The sequence below is a fragment of the Cervus elaphus genome, chromosome X (genome assembly GCF_910594005.1).
Source record: "Cervus elaphus chromosome X, mCerEla1.1, whole genome shotgun sequence".
NCBI lineage: Eukaryota > Metazoa > Chordata > Mammalia > Artiodactyla > Cervidae > Cervus > Cervus elaphus.
This window is the reverse complement of record NC_057848.1, coordinates 33833637-33845738: the sequence shown is the minus strand read 5'-3', so window position 1 is coordinate 33845738 and position 12102 is coordinate 33833637. Positions and strand designations below refer to the sequence as shown.

The 12102-nt window shown below is 42.5% G+C and overlaps 1 non-coding gene across 1 annotated transcript; it reads left to right on the top strand.

Annotated features, from left to right (window-relative positions):
• The first annotated feature begins 12029 nt into the window (after window positions 1-12029).
• TRNAG-CCC lies at window positions 12030-12102 on the top strand. Its single transcript has one exon. It is a non-coding gene; the product is annotated as a tRNA-Gly (tRNA).

The window sequence follows — 12102 nt, the reverse complement described above, 5'->3', positions numbered from 1 at the left end:
ACAACTGAGCTTGTGACCTGAGATAAGAAACCCCTGCATGTATAAGCTATCTAGTCAATTCCTTTGGCTACCTGGGAATATGAGCTATGGAGGCAAAGCATACGTATCAACCCAGCCTTTTTGCCATCTCTGGCCTTGTGACCTTTGACAAATCTCTGGGCCTCAGCCTCATTCATATAAAACAAGGGTGGTTAAGTTAACTATACTCTAATAAAAATTAATTTAGAAATACAAATAATTTAATTTAAAATAAGGGTGATGACTGCAATCCAGGTCAAGGTCTGACTCTGCCAGTAGCTCAACTGTGTGACTTTGGATGGGTCTCTTTCCTTCTCTGGGTCTCCAGTTCCTCATCTGCAATACAAGGGAAAGAGGTGAAATCTATATGTTCCTTTTGGCTCCAACCATCTAGAACTTAAGTTTAATATAGGATTCTTTGGACTTTGAATGCACTAGATACAGCTAAAAATCCCTGGTTTCACTAACTCTTAATATGAAGATAACTCTTTTTTTTCTTCTAAGAAGCAGACAGCCAAATTGAGTTTGTGGAAGGTCATTTATCCAGATCTACAGCCTGTCACTCAGATGGCCAGAAACAGCTGAGATATTAATATTTAACCATGAACAAGCAGCAGGGTTCCACTGCAGAGCTAAATGCAGTCATTTTTTGTTATTTTTCTAAATATTACTGGTTTGGCTGTCTCTGCTTGAGAATCGTTTCTGGGTCATGAATATAATCAGACATCCCTCTTCTTTTAATCCAACCTCTAAAGAGAGAAGGTGGGTCTATTTATTTTTTAGGAGCCAATGTATAAGTTTTGGCTTCCTGCCTATTTTATTTATTTGCCTGTGAAACACCAGGAAGATGGGGAGGTGGTGAGTGAGGAATCTAGAGATAGGAGAGTCAGAGAATTCACAATCAGGGGGTGTAGGGGAAAGAAAAATAGAGGCAGTGGTGCAAACCAAGACGTGTGTAGACACAGCCTGCAGTCTTGGACACGTGGAGCCACAGCTGAGGGACGGTGAAGAGGTAAGAGTATGGGTCTTAGATCCAGCAGCCATGAGTTTGAGTCCTGGTTATACTTCCTACTATACCTACGTGACCTTCCAGATTTGTAAAAAATCGGATGACAACAGTAATACTTACCTCATAGGATTGTTTTGAGGCCATTTAGAATACACGTACATGAATCCATGTGCGGCAGAGGCTAAGTTGCTTCAGTCGTGTCCGAATCTTTGTGATTGCATGGACTGTAGCCTGCCAGGCTCCTCTGTCCATAGGGATTCTCCAGGCAAGAATACTGGTGTGGGTTGCCGTGCCCTCCTCCAGGAGATCTTCCCAGCCTAGGGATTGAACCCACGTCTCATGTCTCCTGTACTGGCAGGCGAGTTCTTTACCACTAGCACCACCTGGGAAGCCCATGAATCCATGTAAATCATTCAAAATGCATTTTGAATACATTCAAAAGAACACATGGAAAAGTATTGGGTTGGCCAAAATGTTCATTCGGGTTTTTCCATAAGATTTGGCCAACCAATGCTTAGCATCACGCCCAAGACACAGTGCTGCTGCTGCTGCTAAGTCGCTTCAGTTGTGTCCAACTCTGTGTGACCCCATAGACGGCAGCCCACCAGGCTCCTCCATCCATGGGATTTTCCAGGCAAGAGTACTGGAGTGGGCTGCCATTGCCTTCTCCCAACACACAGTAAGTACCTGATAAATTGAAGGCAGGCTTCTGATTAGGCTTCCCTGGTGGCTCAGATGGTAAAGAATCTGCCTGCAATGTGGGAGACCTGGGTTCTATTATCCCTGGGTTTGGAAGATCCCCTGGAGAAGGGAATGGCAACCCACTCCAGTATTCTTGCCTGGAGGAGTCCATGGATAAAGGAGCTTGGCAGGCTACAGTCCATGGGGTCACAAAGAGTTGGACACGACTGAGTGTTCTAATTATTAATTATGATGATTAATCCACAGAATTTCAAAGCTAGAAGGAGCCCAAGAGATCACTTAACTCAGTCCTTTGATGATATAGATGCAGAAGCTAAGACCCAGAGAGATGAAGGGACATGTCTGAAGCAGACAGCTAATGACAGCACCAGGACTCATTCTGGTCTTCTGATGTGGGTCCGTAAGACATTTTACCCCAAGGCACATACATAATTTGGCAGCATCATGATTAGGTCACTTTGGTCCTTTATGTCCTTCCACCCCTCCTTTCCCCATTCTGATCTCAATCAAAAGCCCAGGTGATTTCTATCTGGGATATATTTCAGTCCCCCCATAGCTGGCCTACACTTAAGGAAAATCATGGCTGAGGAGAGTGGCAAGAGCAGATTCCTCAGCAGCTGGAATTACCTGCTACCATGTATACTTCCTGCATACTCACTTCCGGCCAGCCCTTGTACTAGACGCCATACTCTCTACCCAGGGAGCTGGCAGCAATGCTAGTGCTCATGGCTTCAGGGCTGCCCTGAGGAATGAAACAGATTCTTGGTGTTTTTCTCATGAAGATCCTGAGGTGCTTTTTTTCAGTATGTTTCTCCTCATCATCGCCAGCAATGAAGGTATCATTTTGTGATGTGCTTAGTTGTTGTTCATTCGCTAAAGTCGTGTCTGACTCTTTGCAACCCCATGGACTGCAGCATGCCAGACTTCCCTGTCTCTTACCATCTCCCGGAGTTTGTTCAAATTTATGCCCATTGAGTCAGTGATGCCATCCAACCATCTTGTCCTCTGTTGCCTCCTTCTCCTCCTGCCTTCAATCTTTCCTGGAATCAGGGTCTTTTCCAGTGAGTCAATTCTTTGCATCAGGGTGGCAAAGGGATTGGAGCTTCAGCTTCAGCATCAGTCCTTCTAATGAATATTCAGGACTGATTTCCTTTAGGATTGATTGGTTTGATCTCCTTGCAGTCCAAGGGACTCAAGAGTCTTCACCAACACCACAGTTCAAAAGCATTAATCCTTCTCACTCAGCCTTCTTAATGGTCTAACTCTCAAATCCATATATGACTATTGGAAAAACCATAGCTTTGACTATATGGACCTTTGTCAGCAAAGTGATGTCTCTGCTTTTTAATATGCTGTCTAGAGTCGGACACAACTGAATCAACTTAGCAGCAGCAGCAGCAGGTTTGTCATAGCTTTTCTTTCAAGGAGCAAGCATCTTTTAATTTCATGGCTGTAGTCACCATCCACAGTGATTTTGGAACCCAAGGAAATAAAGTCTGTCACTGTTTCCATTGTTTCCCCGCCTATTTGCCACGGAGTGATGGGACCAAGTGATTTCCAAAATACTTACCTTCTGGTCCAGCTTGGGCACTAACCAACCAGAAAAGATGCTGGAGGACCATGGGTGCAGAATACTAAAGGCCTTCTGCTGTGCCAGACATTTACCCTTTAGCTGTGGATCGTAGAGAATGCTCAAGCATCCCAGAGGAGGGGCAGAAGCAGTAGAGTCTGCAGGGGACACTTGGGGAAGCCTGAGATAGCTGCACTTTACCCAGCGTCTAGGAAGTACTTCAGTGCTATAACAACGGTACAACTGCATAGAAGCATACTGCTTCGTCAGCTTGGATGTACTCAGGGCAGGCTTTAGGCCAGGAGCTGACAAAGAAAGCCAGTGAGAGTAGGCCTGGCAATCTGGAAGCTTACGTGTTAGACAACTATGCCCATGCCGGGGCTCTAAGACACCTGAGCAGAAGTGGAAACCCCCTGCCTGCTGGTAACTGAGCACTTTATAGCCATGCCTTGTTCCCAAGCTTGAGAAGTCTGCTTGCTTCCACTGTCTCTGCCTTCAAGGGTATTGACTGGGAAACACTTTGGGAGTCTTTAGACATTGTACTTAATACTTTTAAACAAAGAGTCTTTTTTTTTAACTGGAGGATGATTGCTTTGCAATGTTGTGTTGGTTTCTGCCATACTACCACACGAGTCAGTCATAATTATATATATATATATATATATATATATATATATATATAGAGAGAGAGAGAGAGAGAGAGAGAGGGAGAGGGAGAGAGAGAGAGAGATACATCCCCTCCTTCTTGAACTTCCCTCCCACTCCCCTATCCCACTCCCACTCTAGGTTGTCACAGAGCACCAGGCTGGGCTCCCTGTGCTATTAATATATAGCAGCTTCCAACTAGCTATCTATTTTGCATTTGGTGGCATATATATGGCAATACTACTTTCTCAATTCGTCCCACCCTCTCCTTTCCCCGCTGTGTCCACAAGTCTGTGTTCTACATCTGCGTCTCCATTCTTTCCCTGCAGATGGGTTCATCAGTACCATTTTTCTAGATTCCATACATACATGTGTGTGTTAATATATGATATTTGTTTTTCTCTTGCTGAATTCATTCTGTATAACAGGCTGTAGGTACATCCACCTCACTACAACTGACTCAAATTCATTCCTTTTTATGGCTGAGTAATATTCCATTGTATATATACACCATAGCTTCTTTGTCCATTCATCTGTGGATGGACATCTAGGTTGCTTTCATGTTCTGGCTATTGCAAATAGTGCTGCTGTGAACATTGGAGTACATGTGCCTTTTTGAATTATGGTTTTCTGAGGGTATACGCCCAGTAGTGGGATTGCTGGGTCATATGGTAGTTCCTTTTTTAAGGAATTCCTTTAAAAAGGTAGATTCATTTTTAAAGGAATCTCCATACTGTTCTCTGTAGTGGCTGTATCAATTTACATTCCCACAATAGACAAGCATTCTTTTTATTTTTATTTTTTATGTAGTATAGTTGATTTACAATACTGTTAGTTTCTGGTGTATAGCAAAGTTATTCAGTTACATATACATTAATTACATATGTATATATATTCAGATTCTTTCCCATTATACTTTATCACAAGATACTGAACATAGTTCACGATGCTATACAGTAGGACATTGTTGTTTATCTATTTGATACATAGTAGTTTGTATCTGCTAATGCCTAACTTTTAATTCATCCCTGACCCACCCCAGGAGATGAGGAGTGTTTTTTGCAGTGGATTGGTCTGGCATGGTTTTGAATAGGAACTGAAAAGGTACTGGTCTGTGGGGGACACCAGTATCTTCTTATTTTTAATATTTATTTGGCTGCACTGGGTCTTAGTTGTGACATGAGGGATCCCTAGCTGTGGCATGCAGGATCTCTAGTTGCACCATGGAAACTCTTAGTTGTGGCATGAAGGATCTAGTTCCCTGACCAGGGATCGAACCAGCCCCTTCCCACGTTGGGAGTGGGGAGTCTTAGCCACTGGACCACGAGAGAAATCCCCAGTATCTTTTATGACCCCAACAATTTACCCTAGAGTCCCTCTATTCCTCCTCTTATGTGGTAAGGTGTCCCAAGAAACCACAGTAGCACTGGCTCTCCAAGATGACTCTCCAAATGGGGGGCCTGAAGCCCAAATTAAATTAAATTAATCCCAAGCACTACCATTATGGGATTGGCTGATTCCATAGGTAGCTAAGACGCACTGACCACCATTTTCCCTGCTGGACTCAGTGACATTTTGGTTAGGGATAAATAAGTAGTAAGAGCAGCACAACCCTGTGCACAGAAGGAACTCTTCTTTATGTGTCCTGTAAATCAAGGGGCAGGACAGAGGCCCTGAATGTGCTCTGGCCTGCTGCCCCCTTCCCCCGCCCTGAATGCTCCTCACTGTGCTGTGCCACAATTAATCAGGCTTTCTAGGTTTTAGTTAATTTCAGGACCCCAATAAATTGGTTTGTACTGGCATTCGTCCAGCCTTGATAATTTCACAGCCGTGTGCTTGGGAACTGTGGCAAGTTTGCACAGGACTTAGCAAGCACGGAGCAGAGGGGTAGAAGGAATAAAAGGAACTCTTGTTTGGCTTAAGTTCCATTAATATTGGGGAAAGCTGAAATCTAAATGACAGAAAAGCATGGCTGAGCACGTGGGCTTTGCAGCTGGGAGGGGGGTTTCTCTGTGTTTTTTCCACCCTCCCTCCCAACTCAGGGTGGATTTGAAAAACACTAAAATTAAATAAACCCAAACCTTCGCTTGACATTTCTCTTTGTCTGATTGTTCTCAAGTTTTTGTCTCTGATTTCACAAGACTCCCCTGAGGAATAAGCACTGGAGCCCATAATCTAGTAAAAGGTTCATTTGGGTTTAGGCTTTTTTATTTTTAAAGATATGATTCTTGGAGAATTTTTTTTCGATTACAGGCAGCTTTTATGACTGAGAGGTTACCAGGAAAATTCAAAGGCAGTGAGAGGAGAGGTCTGTCATGAGTACAGACATTTGGGGCCTGTCTGTATAAATTAACTGCTGTGGAGAATAAGCCCAACAAGCAGAATTTCAGAGGCTCAGCCATATCTCTGGCACTTGGCTTCTAGAATGCTCTGTGGCCAAGAAACACAGGTTGGAAGAGGCCAATAGGCTGAGTGACTGGGCACCCAGAATATGATTTTACAGTCGAAGAGCTTGAAGAAACAGATGGGGAAACTGAGGTCCACAGGAAGGTCAGGATATGACCCATCCAAAGCAAAGTCAGGACTGGAGCCCAGAATCCTGATTCTCAGTTCAAGGATCCATCCAGGTTCTGATGCTTCTTCGCTTGTAGCAAGAACATATTTTCTCTAATATGAAAAAGGAAAGAAAAAAAAAAAGACTTGGACACTTGGTTATAGGGCCAATGTGAGAGTGGCTGTTTAGATTTTCAGATTTTCTTGGCAAAACTCCCTGGACGTGCAGCTTCTCTGCTAGGTTTTAAAACCATCCAAATGCAAGGAAAACTGGAGATGAGTGTTTGCCTGTGTCTACATGATGCCTAAACAGACAGTTTATTCAGTCAAAAAATATTATTCATGTTGCTGGTTTGGCAACACCACCCATTTATGGACTGAATCTTTCACTTTTTAACTCCTTGAGAGACAGTGTGTGGTAGACAAAAAAGGTCTGAGCCTGGTTGTCAGAAAACCAGGCTTCCAGACCCAGCTGAGCCACCTACCCACTCTCTCCCTCCTCCCTGGGCCTCAGTTTCTCCACATGTAAGTTAATCAGATTTGGACTAAGTTGTCTCGAAGGTGCTGTAGAGTTTTCACCTTCTAGAATACTGTTCTATGCACACTCAGTCATTTTCCAGCATGGGGTGTGAGAAGAGGATGTCCCTACTTGTGGTCTTTGCCATCTGCATTTGAGGTCAGCAGCCCTGTAGTTCTCGTGTGAGAAGAGGTTTCTGGATGTAATTCACAGCCTATTTCCATTTCACTGCCAATTTGGCTTCTAAATGGGTAGCTCACTACCCTCCCTGGTCCCCTCCCTTAGTCTCCTTCTCATAAGGAGAAAAGCTGTGTAATATTCAGCTGAAAAGAACGACTCAGCAGCACTGTCAGGGGGCCTGTATTTTGTCATCTGACCTCATCAAGCTAGTGCCAACCCTTCATCAGTTCACACCTCCCTTGCACATTACCCATGCTCCCAAACTGGATAATTTGCCTGTGGGATTTTTAGTAAGAGGTAGGGAACAAGGAAGTAGTGTTGACTTCATGATGGGTTCCATGTCAGGTGTTGAATCTGACTTTTTCTGGTTGATTTCTGACTCTTAGCCTGTGAATAAGAATTCCTAGCTCACACCCTGGCCATCCCACTTATTTTGCTGAAGCTTTTTTGAGTGGATTCGAGCCAGTGGTGTTCTGATGCCAGCTCCCATTAGCTTGGGAGGGGCAATTGTGTGCATCTCTTAACAGCTCTGTGTTAAATGACAACACATTGGTAGTTTGAAATCAGCCATATTGGAGATATCTATATAACAGAAAATGGAAATTGTTTATTTTTCTTCCTAGAGAGTCACTTGTTAAACAGTTATCACTGTACACCATGGTTCAAGTTTGAATGACTGTTGGCCTTCCCTGATGGCCCAGTAGTTAAGAATCCGCCTGCCAATGCAGGAGACACAGGTTTGATCCCCAGGTTTGATCCCTGGTCAGGGAAGAGTCCACATGCTGCAGAGCAACTAAGCCCATGTGCCACAAATACTGAAGCCCACGTGTCCTAGAGCCCATGCTCCACAACAAGACAGAAGCTGATGCAATGAGAAACCTTCAGACTGCAAAGAAGAGTAGCCCCCACTCACTGCAACTAGAGAAAGCCCATGCAACAAAGAAGACCCAAAGCAGCCAAAAATAAATAAATAAATTTTTAAAAATCCAAATGGCTCTAGAGACTAGAAAAGTAATCTGAATGAATAAAGCAGGCCTGAAGGTAACAAAAGGGACACAATAGGGATAGTTAGAGACTGTGGCAGTTGATGAGCACATATGCTATATGAAAGTAGCAGCCACTCCTCTGTTCCAGAGTATGTTACTAGGCAGAGATATTGGCCCATTGTTGCCAGCAATTCTAATTTTTCAAGAGGAAGTTGAGATCAAGGTTTTATGTGAAATATCCTAATAATAAACACTAAAAATTGTTTGGAACCAATTCAAATTAAAAAAAAAAAATCCCTGTTCAGTCCAAGCAAAACGTGTGTGCAGGCTCTCGTCAGCCTTTGGGTCAGCATTTTGCCATCTTTGCTCTCTAGATCCTCTGTTTCCTGCTCTTATTCCCTGGGTTATAACTGATGCTGAGCTGTCAGCATCATTTCCTAATGAGAAACAAACTTTCTTTCCTTGTGAACTGGAAGAACAGGGAATTCGGATGTGAGGATATCCAGGTGGCTTCTCATGATTCTACTCTGGCTTGTGTCTTGTTTTCTAGTCCATGTGCCATGAAGCCAGAGAAAAGGATGTTAGGCCCAAATCTGCATCTAATATTTTATGATGTTCTCCCAGCACCAGGATGATACACAGTGCTGATGCACCTGTGTGTGAAGACAGAGTGACTTCCATTTTGACATGTCTCTTGACTATTCCACTTGAAGGCGTGTTGGCGTCCTACTCCCCAACTCACTCCCTGCCTATAAGAAGAAAGTGGGAAATTGGACTAATTGGTATATTCTTCCTGCTTTTATCCCCACTCCCTTCTACAGACAGGGAACTAAGTCTTAAGTAGCTAATAAAGGACTTTACTTAGTGTGGAATAGCTCTCACATTTGGCCTAAGGAATGGGGGCAGGGAGGAAAAGTGGGGATGGAAAGAACTAACGGGCATTATGTAAGGCATTATGCCAGGCCTTCCTCATACATTAGGCCACTGAACCACCAAAGCAGCAATATTATCATCCTCTTTTTACATAAAAGGAAACAGACTCAGAAAAGTTATATGACTTGTTGGGACTCAAACTCAGAAATGCTTGATTCTAAAACCATGCAAAGATCTCCTGGAGAAGGGGATGGCAACCCACTCCAGTATTCTTGCCTGGAGAATTCCATGGACAGAGGACCCTGGTGGGCTACAGTCCACAGCGTCACAAAGAGTTGGACATGACAGAAATGATTTAACACGCAGAACATGCAAGACAATGAAATAGTCACTTCTGTGGGTTCTACTGAAGAATAATAGTGGATCACTCTATTCTTGCTTGGAAAATTCCATGGATGGAGGAACCTCATAGGCTACAGTCCATGGGGTCTCAAAGAGTTGGACATGACTGAGCGACTTGACTTTCTGCTCCCTAGCTTTGGAATAAACACAAATACTGTGAGAAGTTCATGGCAGTTCTAAAGAACTGTGGGTACCTTGAGATCCTATCGTAAGCTATTTAAGCAAAGACAATTTAAAATGATTAATGCTTTATAGCAATAAAGCTACTAGGGAGGCAATTTCTATTCCACCAGATTGCATTTTTCTATACACAGTATAACACTTGGACACATTAGATCTTCAGTTTGTTTTTGTGACGTCCCTAGTGAACAAAGTTTACATACCTTTGTGAGACTGCTTGAAAATGTAGTTAAACTACGTGGAGAATCCTCAACCAGAAGTGAATGTATTTTATGTTCTACCCATTTGACTCACTCATGGTAATTGTGGGCATGCTATAATTTTGAATCAAGGAATACAATCCCTTCCATCTTTTACATATTTACTATAATCCTGCACGGTGTGATGAGTTTAACCTCAATCTTTAAAATACATATGTTCCTGAAATTTCCTAGAAACTAAATCTTGCTTTTTGAGTGGTTTTATGATAAATTTGGAGATGTGCTTCTTTGGGAAGAGAATGATGTAAAATTCTCCCACAATTCTCTTAAAGTCATTTAAAAGGAAAATAATTTCTATAAAATGCTATTCAGATATAACACAAAGCACAAATCAAAAAATTCCCTTGGTTATTTTTGTTTGATACAATAACTGAAAGGCATAAATGGAAAATGATAGCTTAGTTAAAAAGAACACACAGAACCAAAAAATAATGACTTCTATTAACTCTGTTTCCAAGATTCTATAAGCTGCTCTGTTTACTTTCTCTGGTTTTCACAAAATGCAAGGAAACAGAATTGTTTTTGCTGGTGGTATCAGTCAGAATTGGGCAGATTACGCTGCAAATAGAAGCAACCTCCAAATCTCAGAAGCTGTGCTGCACAAAGTTCCACTTATCACACACTTTTGATTTCCAAAATAATTCTGCTGTGATCTTTGCTCATCTTAGTCACTCTGAAACTCAGGCTTCATTTCAAAATATGCATTCATGATTCCTGTGATAGTGGGAAGAGACTGGGACAAATCATGCACTAACTCTTTATTCCCACACATCACTTCTCCTAAGATTTCAATGACCAAAGCAAGCTATGGTTTTCCCAGTAGTCATGTACGGATGTGAAAGTTGGACCATAAAGAAGGCTGAGTGCTGAATAACTGATGCTTTTGAATTGTGCTCAAGAAGACTCTTGAGAGTCCACTGGACTGCAAGGAGATCATTGAGAGTCCCTTGGACTGCAAGGAGATCAAACCAGTCAATCCTAAAGGAAATCAACCCTGAATATTCATTGGAAGGACTGATACTGAAGCTCCCATCCTTTGGCCACCTGTTGTGAAGAGCCAACTCATTGGAAAAGACCCTGATGCTGGGAAAGATTGAAGGCAAAAGGAGAAGGGGACAGCAGAGGATGAGATGGTTAGATAGCATTATCAACTCAATGGACATGAGTTTGAGCAAATTCCAGGAGATAGTGAAGGACAGGGAAGCTTGGCATGCTACAGTCCATGAGGTCACAAAGAGTTGGACACAATTTAGTGACTGAACAACAAAGCAAATCAGATGGTTCTCATAGTAGGAGGTGAGGGTAAAGTTCTACATGAACCTTAAAGAAAGAAAGATGGAAATGTGTGTAGGTGAACCACACTTTTGACAGCCAATTCTGTGTTCTAGCACTTTTTAGAAATGACTAGCAAGAAGAAAATATAACAAAGACAAAAATTCAGTAACAAACATGAATACACACAAGTGATAAATGGGGTCATATTAAATGCAGCTAAAGGGTCCTCAAAGGTCAACTTCTAGATACTGAATCAAGTATTTGATTATTACAAACTTTAGGTTGGTCTGATTTTCTGTATAAAGAAGTAAACATATGCCATAATTTGCTGTGTGCTGTGCTCAGTCACTCGGCCGTGTCCAACTCTTTGTGATCCCTTGGATTATAGCCTGTCAGGCTCCTCTGTCTATGAAATTTTCCAGGCAAGAATGCTGGAGTGGGTTGCCAGTTCCTTCTCCAAGGCATCTTCCCAACCCAGGGATCAAACCTGCGTCTCTTGTGTCTCCTGCATCAGCAGTCTGATTCTTCACTGTGCCACCTGGGAAGCCCCATGCCATAACATACTTCTCCTTAACCTCTATATGCCCTGCTAGTTTTTGAAAATCAAATAACCAGATTTCCAGGTTCAGATAGGACAAGAAGGATTTAAAATGCTAATATCTATATTCTCAGAACATTAATCAATATTAATCATTCTGTAATGCTTCCATTTTTAACTCACTTCTTTCACTTTTGACAACATGGATGGACTTTGAAGGCATTACACAAAGTGAGATAAATCAGACAGAAAAAGACATATACTGTATGATCTCATTTATATGTGGTATCTTTAAGGGAAAAAAAGCCAAACTTTGGGACTTCCCTGGTGGTCCAGTGGCTAAGACTCTTGACTCCCAATGCAGGGGGCCCAGGTTCGATCCCTGGTCAGGGAA